We start from the raw sequence: 14,044 nt of genomic DNA on the forward strand, positions 1-14,044 counted from the left end.
TGTTATCTTAGTCACATAGTCAGACTTTTTGATAAATATGTAGCCTACTGTGTCAACATACAGTTGGCGCTGGGGATGGCTGCCTCGGTGTGTCGGTGCACAATGTTTTGTCTTATTACGTTTTTGACCTAACATGGCGTGTTACACTAACACAACTTGTATTATTATTATTAACAGCACACTGCACATACTGTTTACACTATGAACAGTCCTGGTCAATATTTTGTACATTTCATTTAATTCTCTTCAACTTAAAATTTAAATTTGTAGCAGTTCTTCTCACTTAGAATATATTTTATATATTTGTTTTTATTGTAAATTTCTTTCTTTCTTTTTTATATTATTTAGGATTATTTCATTTTGTGTATATTTTGACTGTTATGCACCACAACACCAAGGAAAATTCCTTGTACGTGCAAACCTTCTTGTCAATAAACCTGGTTCTGATTCTGAAAAACACACAAATATTTACATCAACTTTTTCTTGTAACTTTCTCTTTGAAGAAAAAATCTCACTGGAACTGGACACAGTTTAGTGTTGTCTGAATACTGTGAGTGTGTTTGCATATTATGCTGTAGTCTATAGTGTGTAATAAGTACACATGCTGCAGGAGAGGAAGGAAACCCCCTGCAGAGAGGGGTGGGCAGCCCCATTCACACACCAACACTGGGAGGTGGGGACTGTCACACTTTCATCCCTTTCAGATCTCCACTCCTCTGCACGCCCCTCTGTCTTCCCCGTGATTCTCGCCGTCTCATCTTATTCAAACTGAAAAGGAGCTATGGATCTTTTGGGGAGGGAAAAAAAAAAGACCCTGTTTCCTTCCTCTGAGTCGCACAAGTGAATGACACGTGGCTCTGTCCAGCTGAAAAGCTTCCCGCAGGGCAGATCTTCATTAAGATGAAATCTGGACTGAGTGGGAAAGTGTTGCATGAGAGCAAACCACTGGAAACCTGAATCAAACCAGACACTGTGCTTTAAACGGATCCCTATAAATAAATCAAGCTGAGTGTTGCTCTGATCGATTTGGTAGCTGATCAATATGAGCAAAGGTTTATTCGAAATATGAGATTGATGATCAGCCTATCCAGCAGTTCCAGTATGAATCTGCAGCGTAAGCAAGCACCGTTAGTATTATCTGATACACGTCAAGCAGTATATTATTATCCTCTTGCAACATGTCAACAAACACATGTTTACTGCTCCATCAAAACTGTTTAATTATATGTTCAGAAAGCATTTTCGGAAAGAATCCTACAATTATGTATCAAGACTGATATTTTTTTAATTACTTGCTAACAAACTGATGATTACACAGTAAAAACTTTCTAATCTGAGCCTCCTTAACACAAACAAAAACAACAAACTAACTCCAAATCAGACACCATTTTTAAGGAAAGTCCACTGGCTGCGTGTGCTGCGACTCTGGGCAACATAAGAGGAAAATACAGTGATGAAGTCATATGCAATACACAGAGCTCCTTTCACCAAAAACCACTTGGAAATGCTGCTGTAGCTGTTTGATCGCTATGCTGTTGCTGGTTGCCATAGGAACGGGAAGGTGCACTGGCAAGAAGCCGTATGGTGTAGGCGGCGGGCCGCAGACAATCAGGACACAACCTGAGAGCGGAGCAGTAAATAACAAGACACAACGCAGTAATCCACATAACAGTTGGTCACTTTGCAGTCTGATGTTGTCACCGCAGCAAAGCTCACACACAACTGGTAACAACTTTGCTCTTTAAAAAGGTGCTGCAGTGAGTCTTTGTTATCTTTCTTTCTTTTCTTTTCTGTCTGTCAAGTGTTCAACCAACTGTCCTGAGATCTGTTCACTCTCCCTCTGTGGTTTAATCAGCCTGTCCATCTCCCCCCGTGCGCTCTCTGCAGACTACTCACAACCACGTGCCATTCAAGCATCAAAGCATGTTTGAATGGGCTCCAAACTCCTCCTAGACATGAAAAAGCTTAGGGCTGTAAAAGTGCACTCCTCAGCAGACTTCAAGCATCTGTTACTTGTTTTTGTTTCCATAACATAATCCGGTCTGGCAAATTCTTCACATTTTCTATAGATGGTCATCTTAAGACGGTATCTACGGTACATTAACCAGCCATATGCCAACCTCCCGAGCCAGCTATATGGAGAGGCTTTTCAATTACATCTGCAAAGCTTGAACCTGGTGACAGAGTAAGCACAGAGGATTAGCAGAGGTGGTTAAGGGGAAAATTAACTGAATGACTTTGAAGTTTAGGGGTGAAGTGACCGCAGAAGCCCTCAGTGTCTAAGAAAAGGCTCTTCACGCAGGGCTGATCAGTCGGTACTAAACAGTAGCGTACATGTCCTGGCCACACACTGTGGATTCTTAGAGAGACAAAGCCTGCATGTTCAGCGCATATCTCATATAGAAGGGGGGATACATCACCACGCAGACATTTTCTCCACACGCTGCCATTCTCCCGGCTCATCAAGGCATATCACCTGGCGTCAGGTGGCTGATGACACAGATAGACGATTACCATCTTGATTTTGTCAGCGAGCTACCTGTCGCAGCTGCTGCAGACCAGGCCCGCATTTAGCCTGACAAATTAACAAACTGCCAGACGCATTCCTGCGCAGTGATATGCAGGTCAGACACAAGACCACAACCAAGATGTGTTCGTTTTTGTCGAAATGAACACATCAGCTCACTGATTCTTTGATTCAAACTCAGGCCAGAGGGCACATTCCCGACAAGACTGACACGTGTTTCTTGGCTGTAAATACAGACGATTAAGTTTCAGCTTAATCTTCTGTTATCATACTTCAGATTTTAATGTTGAAACAGCTGTGTTAAGTGACAACAGATGAGGTGTTCAAATTAGGGATGCAACTAATGATTATTTTCTTTATCAGCTCATCTGATGATTATATTCTTGATTAATCAATTATTTGTTTGGTCGATAAAAATTCAGAAACTATTGAAAAATGTCGATCACAGTTTGCTAAAATGTGACATCTTCAAATGTTTTGTTCTGTCCAAGCAACAGTCCAAAACTTAGCTTAAAAATCAGCTTGTTTTGACATAAGACAAAGAAAAGCAGCAAATTCTCACAAATGAGAAGCTAGAAGTGAGGGATGTCTGGCATTATTGCTTGAAAATTTGCAGATAAATATTCTGTGAATCTGCTAATTGATAATTGACTAATTGTTTCAGCTCTAATAATCAGCTGTACATTGTTGACAGACTCAACACAGACACAAACAGCACCTACGACTAGCTTAGACTCCATAAACAGCACAGAAACAATGATGATAATAAAGATACTTATCTGACTGCTCACAGTACAAAAACATGTGGGAGAGAGACAATAAGGAAGCCACACTACAAGCCCTCAGCTCAGCTGTTGGCCTTGGCCTCTGTCCCCATGGGTGTGCGGTGAGACTGGGTGTGTTTCTGTCTGGGGGTGTGTGTGTATGTGTGTGTGTGTGCGCGCAGCAGTGACGGCGGGTCCTCGGGCGGACTTACACCATCACAGCTGTTGCAGCTCCCAGAGAGATGTCTCAGGGGAGAACAGCGGGCTACTGCTGCTCCACGCTGATTAACCTGATGGCGTACGCAGGGAGAGAAACGCTCGCTCACACGCACATTTACACACAGAAGCAGTGCTGCATTGTTTAAGTACAACACGTGGGATAATGTGGAATCACATAAGTATAAATACTGAATAATTTAGCTTATCTTCTATAGCAATAGGCAGTGGTTTGGGGATTTTGCTGCATCTCTTTGTGTTTTTACTCATTTTTGAATCATTTATTATCAAAATAAATATTTTATTTGCTTATGCTCACTTTGCTAGTTTGCTTAGATGGCTCAATTGCAGTGCAAATAAATAAGTAAAATGTTCCCTCAACACTGCATCAGACATCAATAAAACTGCCCAGCACACAGACAGAAGTTGAAAATGAATGCAACACCATAGTAGATGTGTGCTGCCAGCCCATAACTGTGATGTTTAATTGCTGAGGTGTTTGCATATCAGCTGGGAGGTAACAGAGTAGTAAAAAGAAAGGATTGTATCTGACTATTGCAGATCACAACAAGTGCAGGTGGAAAACACATGCTTCATCGCTATGATTAATCATTACAGACAGAACTATACTCTTGTATAGGATCTTGCTTTGTCAAGAGACATCTGGGCAACACGCCCACCGATGCACTGCATCAGTGAGACATGCTTTTATAATTGGGAATAATATAGGATTCATGTTTGCTCACCTGTCAAGAGAATGACAGCTCTGAAGGCAGCTCGTGATAGTAATTCAACTACAGTAAATACATCTGCCATATTAAATCTGTCTAGCACAGCAGTGATTAGCTGCCGTTTCCCCTTCATACACAAGTGCAGCTTGGAAAAGCAGGAACAGAGAAACTGTGTGGTGTGGCAGCAACAACAGATTATCAATTTGTGCTCCTGTTTCCAAAGACTCTCACCACTAAGTAAGAGGACTGGACAGCAGAGACAGATTTTCTCAATTAACCATATATATAATACCTTGACAATTTATAAAGCTGTACATTGTAATTTGATTGCAGCTACAATACTGCCAAAAAATCAGCCAGCTGATTGTGATTAAAGGGTTTGTAATCATTGGTCTATAACCATAATCTCTCACAAATCCTATAAACACACACACACACACAGACACACACACACACACACACATATATACAAAGAGAGCAGCAGAGGATCTGCTCAGCATGGTAATTTCAGTACCTCCAGGTAACAAATCATGGTTTCTTCTTAATCAAGGGGTTGACAGAGTGGACTGGCAAACATGTTTGCAGCTGTTGCGTTTGGCACATCACTTTGTAAATCTTTAACTCTGATGTAAGGTTTCCATTAGCTCCCGAGGCAGCTGGATTTGCAAGATCATGATATCATGAGATCACGCGAGAATCCATCTTGTCAGGCTTCGAGTTATGAGCTGGCTTGTGTCAGAACCACAGGTGGTTCGGACACAATCACCGTTGCAAATCCAGCTGCCTCCCAAGGTAAGATGGTGACAGACAGATGGTTCATCCAATCACCTGCCAAATATTTTTTGAAAGTGCCTGCCCTTTTCCAAACTGTTTCCATGGACGACCTCTCAGATCGTTCTGTGTATAAACCATCTGGCGCGTCAGGTTAAGGTTTCCAAAGCTTTAGTGAGAAAATATAGATGTTATGATGGGTATTGAATCACAATATTTTTTTTGGAACAGATCAAAATGTGTCCGTAGTAGCAAGTATCAAAAAGGGAAACATTTTTATATTTTTGATATTTGTATACATAGATGTAAGTATTTTTCTATAATGATGCTTTCACAGAGGAGAGGCAGGAGTGTGTCGAGTGTGTTTGAGCTGCTGGTTATTTCAAGGTTCTTCCTGTAACCGTATCAGAGCAGTGACAGACTAATGAGGCTAAATGATGATGAGGCTTCAGGAAGAGGAGGCCTCCAGCAGGGAGAAGAGAAGATGTGTCAAGCAGCTGGGAGTGTCAGGGCTTTCCTCCGGAAGCTTTACTTTTGTAGAAACACTATATCTGTAGACACCACTGGGATTCACAGTTACAGCTGCTGTGTGATAGAAAATATCTAAAAGTTGAGTAATGATTATCATGTGATGATTATTGATCTTAAAAGGAAGTTCGTTCCTTAAAAGGGAGGTCAGAGGTCAGGGTTAACAGCTCCTCTGAAGTACACTCGTTCCTCTCACTGCCCTGCAGCTCTCAACTCAGTTACTGAGATATATATATATAATACTGCTGCAGTCAACTGACTTGACCAGATGTGGGCTCTCATTCAGCAAGCCCCTGATTGGACTCCCAGCCAAGCAACAGACTTAAGAGTCCATGTCACTACTTCCAGTGACCGGATCAGTGAGGGTCAAGCACGGGGTAAGCCTCAATCAAAAATTCCTAAAGCGCATTCCTCCATGCACCTCTCAAAAAACAGATTATTTAATCAGTGCAGACACAGAAATGAGCCAAAAAGGGTATTTAAGGCTAAGAGCAGGATCTGGCCACATTCAAGACTTACTGGAGGGGGGTGGGGAGGGGGAGAAGAAAAAACAGACAGAAGAGCAGAAAGAACATGATAACTGATAATGTTGTATTGATCCCCGAAGCTCTCCTCCCCTTCACAGATATCAGAGAACGGGGTCAGCTACAATGCCTTGCCTAATGACATCTGAGCAATAAGCAAATAATGATTATTTTCATTCATCGATTTTAGATTAGTCAATAAAATGTTAATAATACCGATCACAATTCATCAGAAACCTGATGTGATTTCTTCAAATTGCTTGTTATGTTCAAGATATAAACCAGAGAAAAGCAGCAAATCCTCTTTTGAGAAACTGGGAACAGAAAATGCTTGACATTTCAGCTTTATAAATGGCTTAAACAATCAACTAATAGAGCTGCAACTAATGATCAGTCTCATTATTTATTAATCTGTTGATTATTCTCTCGATTAAACGATTACTTGCTTGGTCTACAAAATGTCAGAAAACTGTCAAAAATGTTTCCCAAGGCCCAATATGCAACCTTAAGATCTTGATTTGTCCCGACCAACAGTCCACAACCAGAAGATATTCAGTTTTCCATCACAGAGGACTAAAGAAACCAGAAAATATTTCCATTTGGGAAGCTGGAACCAGAGTATTTTGGCATTTTTTCTTACCAGAATAGTTGGTGATTAATATTCTGTCGATCAAATAACCGATTAATCAAATAGTCAACTGATTATTTCAGACTGAGTGACGAGTTGGGGAGTTGGACTTTGCAACCGGATGTCAGTCAACATCCTTTGGCCTCACCATCAAGATTATTCACAAATGACAAAAAACCATTACGGTCAATGATTACACAATTTTGATGTCAACATCACTGAAAAAAAAAGCTGCCAAATGTGACATGAGAGCATGACCTCATCTGGCCCTCAGCGCTAACACGGCTTCTTTTAGACATAGTGGAGATGAGAGTACCTCGAGTGTCGTTCCTATCAGTTTTGTTTTTAAACACGACGGATTAATGAGAAGTGACACAGTTGTCCTCTTTTCTTCAACCTATTCTGAATGGTACATCAACAATAGCAGAAGAGCAGAGGGGTCAAGGGGTGTGTGTGTATGTTGGGGGGGGGTTACAGTGTAGTGAAACAAAGAAGGCCCTCTTACACAAATCCAGCCAGTCTTTCTCTCTGTCCCTGTCCTCTTTCACTTGGCCTCTCACTGTTTGATTTTTCCCCTGAATGGTGTCATTGAACGAAGAGGCAGTTAGGACCTTATTCTACGAGGACTTTGTGTGTTCCCAAAGGAATAAATGAGCTCTCACAGACAAACCTGACTGTTGCGGATCATTTTACCTCCACCTCCTCCTGCAGAATGAGGGACTCTCACTCTGAATGCTAAGACTAAGGGGTCGGAGTTTGCACCGCGCTACAAAACATGTCACTTCACTTATCTCAATCAAAATAATGTGATTTATGCTGGAGTCATGCCTCTTGGCTGATTTCAGGCTTTGAAAACTGCAGCTGCCTCCGCCCAGCATTTGTTTAGCTGTATGGCCTAGATAAGCTCAGCTGGTGGAGAGAGAGCGTGTCAGGGCTGAGAGATAGTGGTCAGAGATAGAGATGGTGCCCGCCGGTTCCTCTGATGCCTGTGAAATGATGGACTCCTTTGGGGTTTTTCTCTGCAGACAGTATAAACTTTAACTGGATTTGTACCACAGTCAGTGGTACCAAGACAGCAGTGTGGGAAAGGTTTGGCCTATTGTGGGTGTAATACTGTAAGGTCAAATTTATCTTGGAATTAAAAGAGTTTAACCTCTGATGAATCTGGAGATTATTCAGTGCAATTTATTCTCCATGAAATGAAGAACAGGACGAGAGGAGGAAATACCTGACGCTGACTGCTTTAGCCTCCTAAATGAAGGAAGTCAAGCATTCAAGTACACAGTAGTCACTCAGCCAAGTTCATCTTGATTTCAATGACAACATAAGATGTGACAGGATATGTAGGCAGCACTGTCTCCATCATGTGTGTCTCACAGGACAACACGGATCAAAAGCAGGAAAGTACGATTGCACAAAAGAGAAATAAGATGCTGACTTGAAATTAAAAAGTGAGCAGTAAAACGTGTAGTGAATTTAACTGGCCATATCATGCCTGATAAATCTCGCTCTCCTGTCCTCATCAAACCTCTCTCTTCTTTTATTATTTGGGCCTCCTGACCAGCACCCCCCACCCTGTCCCGAGGTGATCCTGACCCAGGACCCTTACATCCACCTCAGGGATTCCGGAGAGAGCCAGCAGAGCAGGATAAGAGCTGCTAGAGGAAATTAAAAACACATCTACCACTCCCTTGTTCCTCCCTTTTCCTCCTTCTCCTGTTGAGCGAGGCCAACTAACTACTGTTACCTCCTTGTAGTGTGTACGTGCTAAAGGTCCCTGCATTTCTAATATTTATTGCCATACTGAGTCACTTCTCTCTCTCTCTAGATTCTTCTCTGCTCCTGTGGTCAGGCTGGTGAGAAATTTCTGGGATCAGCTTACTCTCAGCCAAAGAAAGCCGATCAGAAAAGGTGGGACAGACGCAGACTTGGAAATGTTGAAACAGGAAATACAGACGAGGAACATGGAAAATACAAGAAGGAAGAATGCATGGGGGAACCCCAAAAATTCGATCCTCTGTGTTTTCACAGCCACTCAGGCGAGTTTTGAATGGCTGACTGAAATTTCTCACAGGCTGAAATTTGGCTGAATGTAGGTGCTGAGATCCTCACAACTGCTGAGTCTCAGTATATCTTATTTAAAAAGCAAATGTATTAACAACCTGGTACCAGAGAACTGCATCATTCATGATGATTAGTTTAGAAATTAACTGATATTTGATTATATCATTCAGGTCATTTTTTAAAGCCAAAATTACTGGCTTGGAGCCTCCCGGCCAAAGTATTTCACATGATTGTACTTGTGTAACTGAGTGACAATAAACATCTTGAATCTTGAATGCCACCAGTTTAATTACGATGTTTTGCTGGTTGGTTGGATGGCTTCTCAAAGGAACATCAGGTCTTAGGTCCCATGACAAGTGCTTGATACAGTTATAATCAGCTGTCACTTTAAGTTTTATGACTTTATACTCCAAGTACAACAACCTCACAGGACAACAACTTGTTGGCCACAAGTGTTCCCAGACTTATACTTCTGCATTAGGGTGTTGCAGAGACTTTGTAGCCACATGAACTCTGGATTGGTCCCCTTTTTACTCTTTAATGAGGCCATAATAAATATCAATCTATTATAGATATGTCTTTGTGGTCCCCCCCCCCCCACTTGGTGGTGATACTGCAATGAGAGTAACTAGACATAACACAAACATCAAAAGATTTCACAAAGGTGATCTCACTGCAGTGTTCGTCATTCAAAGAGAAATTTTTTTATTTACTATTTTTTGCATCAGTGTTTCTTTCTTCTTCTTCTTTGCCTGTCACTCTTGTGGAACAGTTTCATGTAAACACGTTCGTACAGTCCAAACCCACAACCCCCAAACAAAGCCGCCAGTTGCTGGAACTCCTGGCAAAACAGGAAATACGACTTCATCACAGCAGCACACACGGCACAGCAAGTATGACTACGAGCAAACCAGGCAATCGAGTTTCACTGTGTCGAGAGTCACTACACACCTCCACAAACAGAGAGTAACAATTAGTTTTCTTGGCACACATACTGACCTGCATGTACTCAAAATAATCACCTGGTTTAACACAAACAGAAACTACAGGAATGCTTTGCTTTTTATAAATGTCAGGTTATTTTCCTATAGGACTACAACTTCCTGTATGCTCCCACTCTGTAACTTTAGTTGGATAGGGCGGGAATGTTAAGCGGCTGGGGTGGTGCGGCTTCCTTCAAAGCCTCAGCGGAAGGTCTTGTTAATAAGCCGAGCAGGTCTCTTTATGTGCCACATGTGTTGCAAAAACACACACACACACTCTTAACCCTCAGTTCACACCTTTCTGCTCATTAGTATCTCTCCTCATCCTCTGCTGCCTTTTCTCACATGTCTTCTGTGTCACTGTGGTGACTCTCTCCACCTGTGTGTGTGTGTTACTGTTCATTTTTCTGTCTTTCACTGCCAGATGGACAGAGCAGAGGGAGAAAGAGAGAAAGAGAGAGGCTGACAAACACCAGAGCGTTCAGTTCTCGCTGGGTGGCCTGTGTCCAAGCTGTTTGCCGACGGTGTGTCACAACAGCAGTTCACAATGCAAATGTTAAGCTAGAGCAACACACGCACAAACACGCGAAAGCTGTACGTTTGAGCTTCTAATGATGCTTCTGCTGCAGCCACCCACTAACCACTTAGTGCTGTGGTTTTTGCTCTGATGCTTTTTATAAACACAGACCTGGAGAACATGGGGAACAGGTGTCACACATACTGAGTGGTAGCTGTAGGAGGTTTAATGCTGGAGTTGAAGAGACCGAGAGAAACTATGTACGTCTGTGTATGTCTGTCCATCTCTCCCTCTCCGACAGAAATGTGCCAACACTTTTTAGTTTGTTCTCCTGCCAGTGGCTCGGCGCTCACACAGGCAAATATTGACTGAGGCTTAGCTTGGGCCCTGCCTCTGTACTCCACCACATCACCTTGGACTTTAGCTCAAAACGCTGCCATGCGTGTCCAAAGCCACACAACCCACTTCAGTCTATTACTCACTATATTAGCGTGTTAAAAAAAAACAATAAAGAGAACTGTTTCTTGTTCCTGGTGAAACTGTCAGTTCCTCATTTGTATGAAAAAGGGCTTAGTGCTGTCACTTATAGGGAAGGTCATAGCGGCAGTGATTCAAACAGTGACTAGTTCGAACAAGCTTGTAATTTCTGATAAGCTACAACCGGCTTGTCTCTAAATTGACTCATTGAGGATTAGAATTCGGATCTCTGACTTGGCAGATGTACACTTTACCAACCAAGCTAAATCAAAAGTGATGCTGTAGGCAGACTCAAAGTCTGTGTAGCTGTATCCTGCAATAGTACACACTAAGGTTTTTGTTTTTACCTTCAGGGACACAGGGACCAACTGACAGTATAGTATAAATAATGGTAGCTGATGATGTGTTTTAAAATTCCTGTGTTTGTGGGGTTTTAATGTGTTAATGTTATCTTAAAGGAATAGTTTGACATTTTGTGAAATATGCTGACTAGCTTTTTTGCAGAGTTAGAAGAGGGGACCGTAATCACTCATTTTGGTCCGTTAAATCTGAAGCTACAGAGAGCAGCCGCAACTTAGCATAAAGCTTAGCATAAAACTGGAAACGGGGGAAAACAGCTAGCCTGGCTTGGTCCTTTTCAAATCTCACTAATCAACATGCTATATCTCTTTTATTGAATCCATACAAGTCTAAAAACTGCATGTTTTTTGTTTTACTAAAGGGTTATGCTCAAGACTATTTCTTGGCCAGGCACGGTGACTTCCTGGAGTCGTGTTTGTCATTCTGTGAAACCAGTTGTTTCTCCCCCTTTTCAGCCTTTATGCTAAGCTAAGATAACCGTCTGCTGACTCCAGCTTCAAATTGAAAGGACAGATAGGAGAGTGGCGTAAATCTTCTCCCTCAACTCTCGGCAAGAAAGCGATTAAGTGTATTTCCCACAAATGATGTTCAAATGTATGCTTAATCTAGGCGGTGGAGGATAAACAGGCCTCTCGGTGCAGCTGAGGATTGTAAAACTCCCAAACTTGAGCAAAAAGATTTATTTATATACCGGCATGATGTAAGTACAGATAGATCTAGATACTGCAAGTTTTGTCTGTGTGTTATGTGCGTTTCTTGCATTAGGGCACCGACCAGCCCCATGACAGCAACTTTTTAATTTTTAACCAGCACTAGGACAAGGTGGCGCTGATAACAGGAATACACGCACTCAAAAGCTGCCCCACGTAACTAAACGCCTGCCTCTAGCATCCAGGCGACATTATCTGTGACAGTAACTGTGTCATGTGCACATTTCTCCGTTCTCTATTTCTCTGTTTAGTGTCGTCAATTTAGGCTAACCCATTGTTGCTAACTTTGGAGATAACTCCCTTCACTTTTTCAGTGTTTGGGGAAACAACAGTTGTTATTTTTCCTGGTCTTTGAGAAGCTGCAGCATTTATTAACTGACACACTGTAGCCTTTACTGTACATTTACTGCCAGATTGACGTCTTACTGCTAACCTTTTCCTCTTGCTCCGCTCACATTCACCATCACTTTTCTGCCGCTCGCACTCACTCAACCGTACCCATGCTACGCACACACATTATGCACTGCCCTATTCCTTAAAAGGATCTACGCTACAAAGAGTTTACCAGGCAACAGCACAGAGGTTGACTAACGTTTCAGAACAGCGCTGCACTGAGAGGCCCCCAGACGCTATTGATTTCCAAATTAATGGATATTTGGCTTTATTTTTGGCATTAAAAAAAAGATTTTTTAGGCCTGGCAAGGGTTCTCGTTGGACTGGCGGCCCTCCAGACCAGTACAGTTATAGGGGAAACACTGAGATTAGTCATGGAAAATGAGAACTTTGCGAGTTTTCCTTTTGTCAAGCAAGCAAAAAAGTTGTAGCATGGAGTGTTTGAGTTAATTTGCCTCATTTGACATTGCGCGTCCTGCAATCGTGAGTATTGCACATGCGCACATCGCGATGTCGATGCTGAAACGATATATTGTGCAGACGTATATTGCTCTAAACATTGATCATTTGCTTCAGGTAGTAGTAATATCATCCATTTCTATCCACAATAAGGCAAACAAAACTGAATTTTCCTGTATCACTTTATCATTAGGAGGCAGATATCAGTTGTATGTATGTACAGAGGAGTAGCCCTGGTGTCACTTGGGGCCCAGATGGTATAGAGTCTGTCTGCACGGTCCCTCCCTCCACTACACTGGCCTGCCCCAAGCCATCTGTTTAACCAACCAAATTGTGCCAGACCAGACCAGACCAGACCAAGCCCTGTCTTATAGCCTCACAGTAGGCCCTTTTCTTCAGAGAGGAAGAGGGTTAGTTTGGACGTTATTTGCATTCCATCTTTCCAACTGCCTTCCTTGAGCAAACAAGAAACCTGGCGTGAACCAACACAATAATACACTATTGTCCTGTAAAACTAGAACATCCTCTTAATGAGAGGCGATTAGATTTGCCTGTTAAAAGCTGTATTTTCTTATGCAAATTCTGATTGTTAAACGCATGTCATAAACTCATAAACCATTAAAAAGCACAAGTAGAAGTTACAGCACTTTTAATTACACTATGGATGCAGGTTTACAGAACCACAGAGCACTAGCGATAATTCAAGAGATAATGTAGTCTTTTAGGGGACAAAGATCTTTTATGAGATGGTAACCAGTCTTCATGGCCGCCCGAGCTCATCAGAGCATCTATGCAGTGTTGGTACTGTAGGCTGCCATGGCTAAGCAGCTTAGACTTGGCCAAAAACCTGCATTTAAAAGCAGCACAACCTCTTTTAGATCACATCAGTCATTGTGTCTCATCACTGTGCTTTTTTTCCTTCTTCAGCATCTATCTGATACTCTGTATAAAAAGCCCAATTTGTTCACCATCCCCACCCTGCGCCCCCCCTCCACACAGACTCTTCTAGACAGCTCTCTCTTTCAGTGCAAGAATCAGCCTTTGTTAATTATAAATCTCACCCTTTCCTATTCCACTAACAGGCACAGTAGGTGGGGGGAGTACCCAGACTAAATGCATGAAATGAGGAGGGATATTAATAGAGGTAAGAAAGAACTGAGAGCAAATTATTTGAACGAGGAGGTCAGACAGAGAGATGACAGATATGTGGAGAGACGCAGAGAGGATATAGTTTGTTTTGGGGAAAAAGGGATAAAATTAGGACCGGGAAGCAACCGAGGAAGCGTGGCTGACCCCGATTCTGCTATGACTCCACTCTGCTAGAAGGAGGGAGGGAAGGGGGGGGGGGGGGGGGCAGTCCAGACGTAAACCTACAGTGACAGGGCTGCTGC

General features: G+C 42.3%; 1 protein-coding gene across 2 annotated transcripts in view; it reads right to left on the reverse strand.

Moving 5' to 3' along the window:
• Positions 1-14,044, reverse strand: part of sipa1l3 (signal-induced proliferation-associated 1 like 3) — a 73,817-nt gene that overhangs the window by 43,473 nt on the left and 16,300 nt on the right. The window lies entirely within an intron of this gene.

This window comes from Thunnus thynnus, chromosome 7 (genome assembly GCF_963924715.1).
Source record: "Thunnus thynnus chromosome 7, fThuThy2.1, whole genome shotgun sequence".
Lineage (NCBI taxonomy): Eukaryota > Metazoa > Chordata > Actinopteri > Scombriformes > Scombridae > Thunnus > Thunnus thynnus.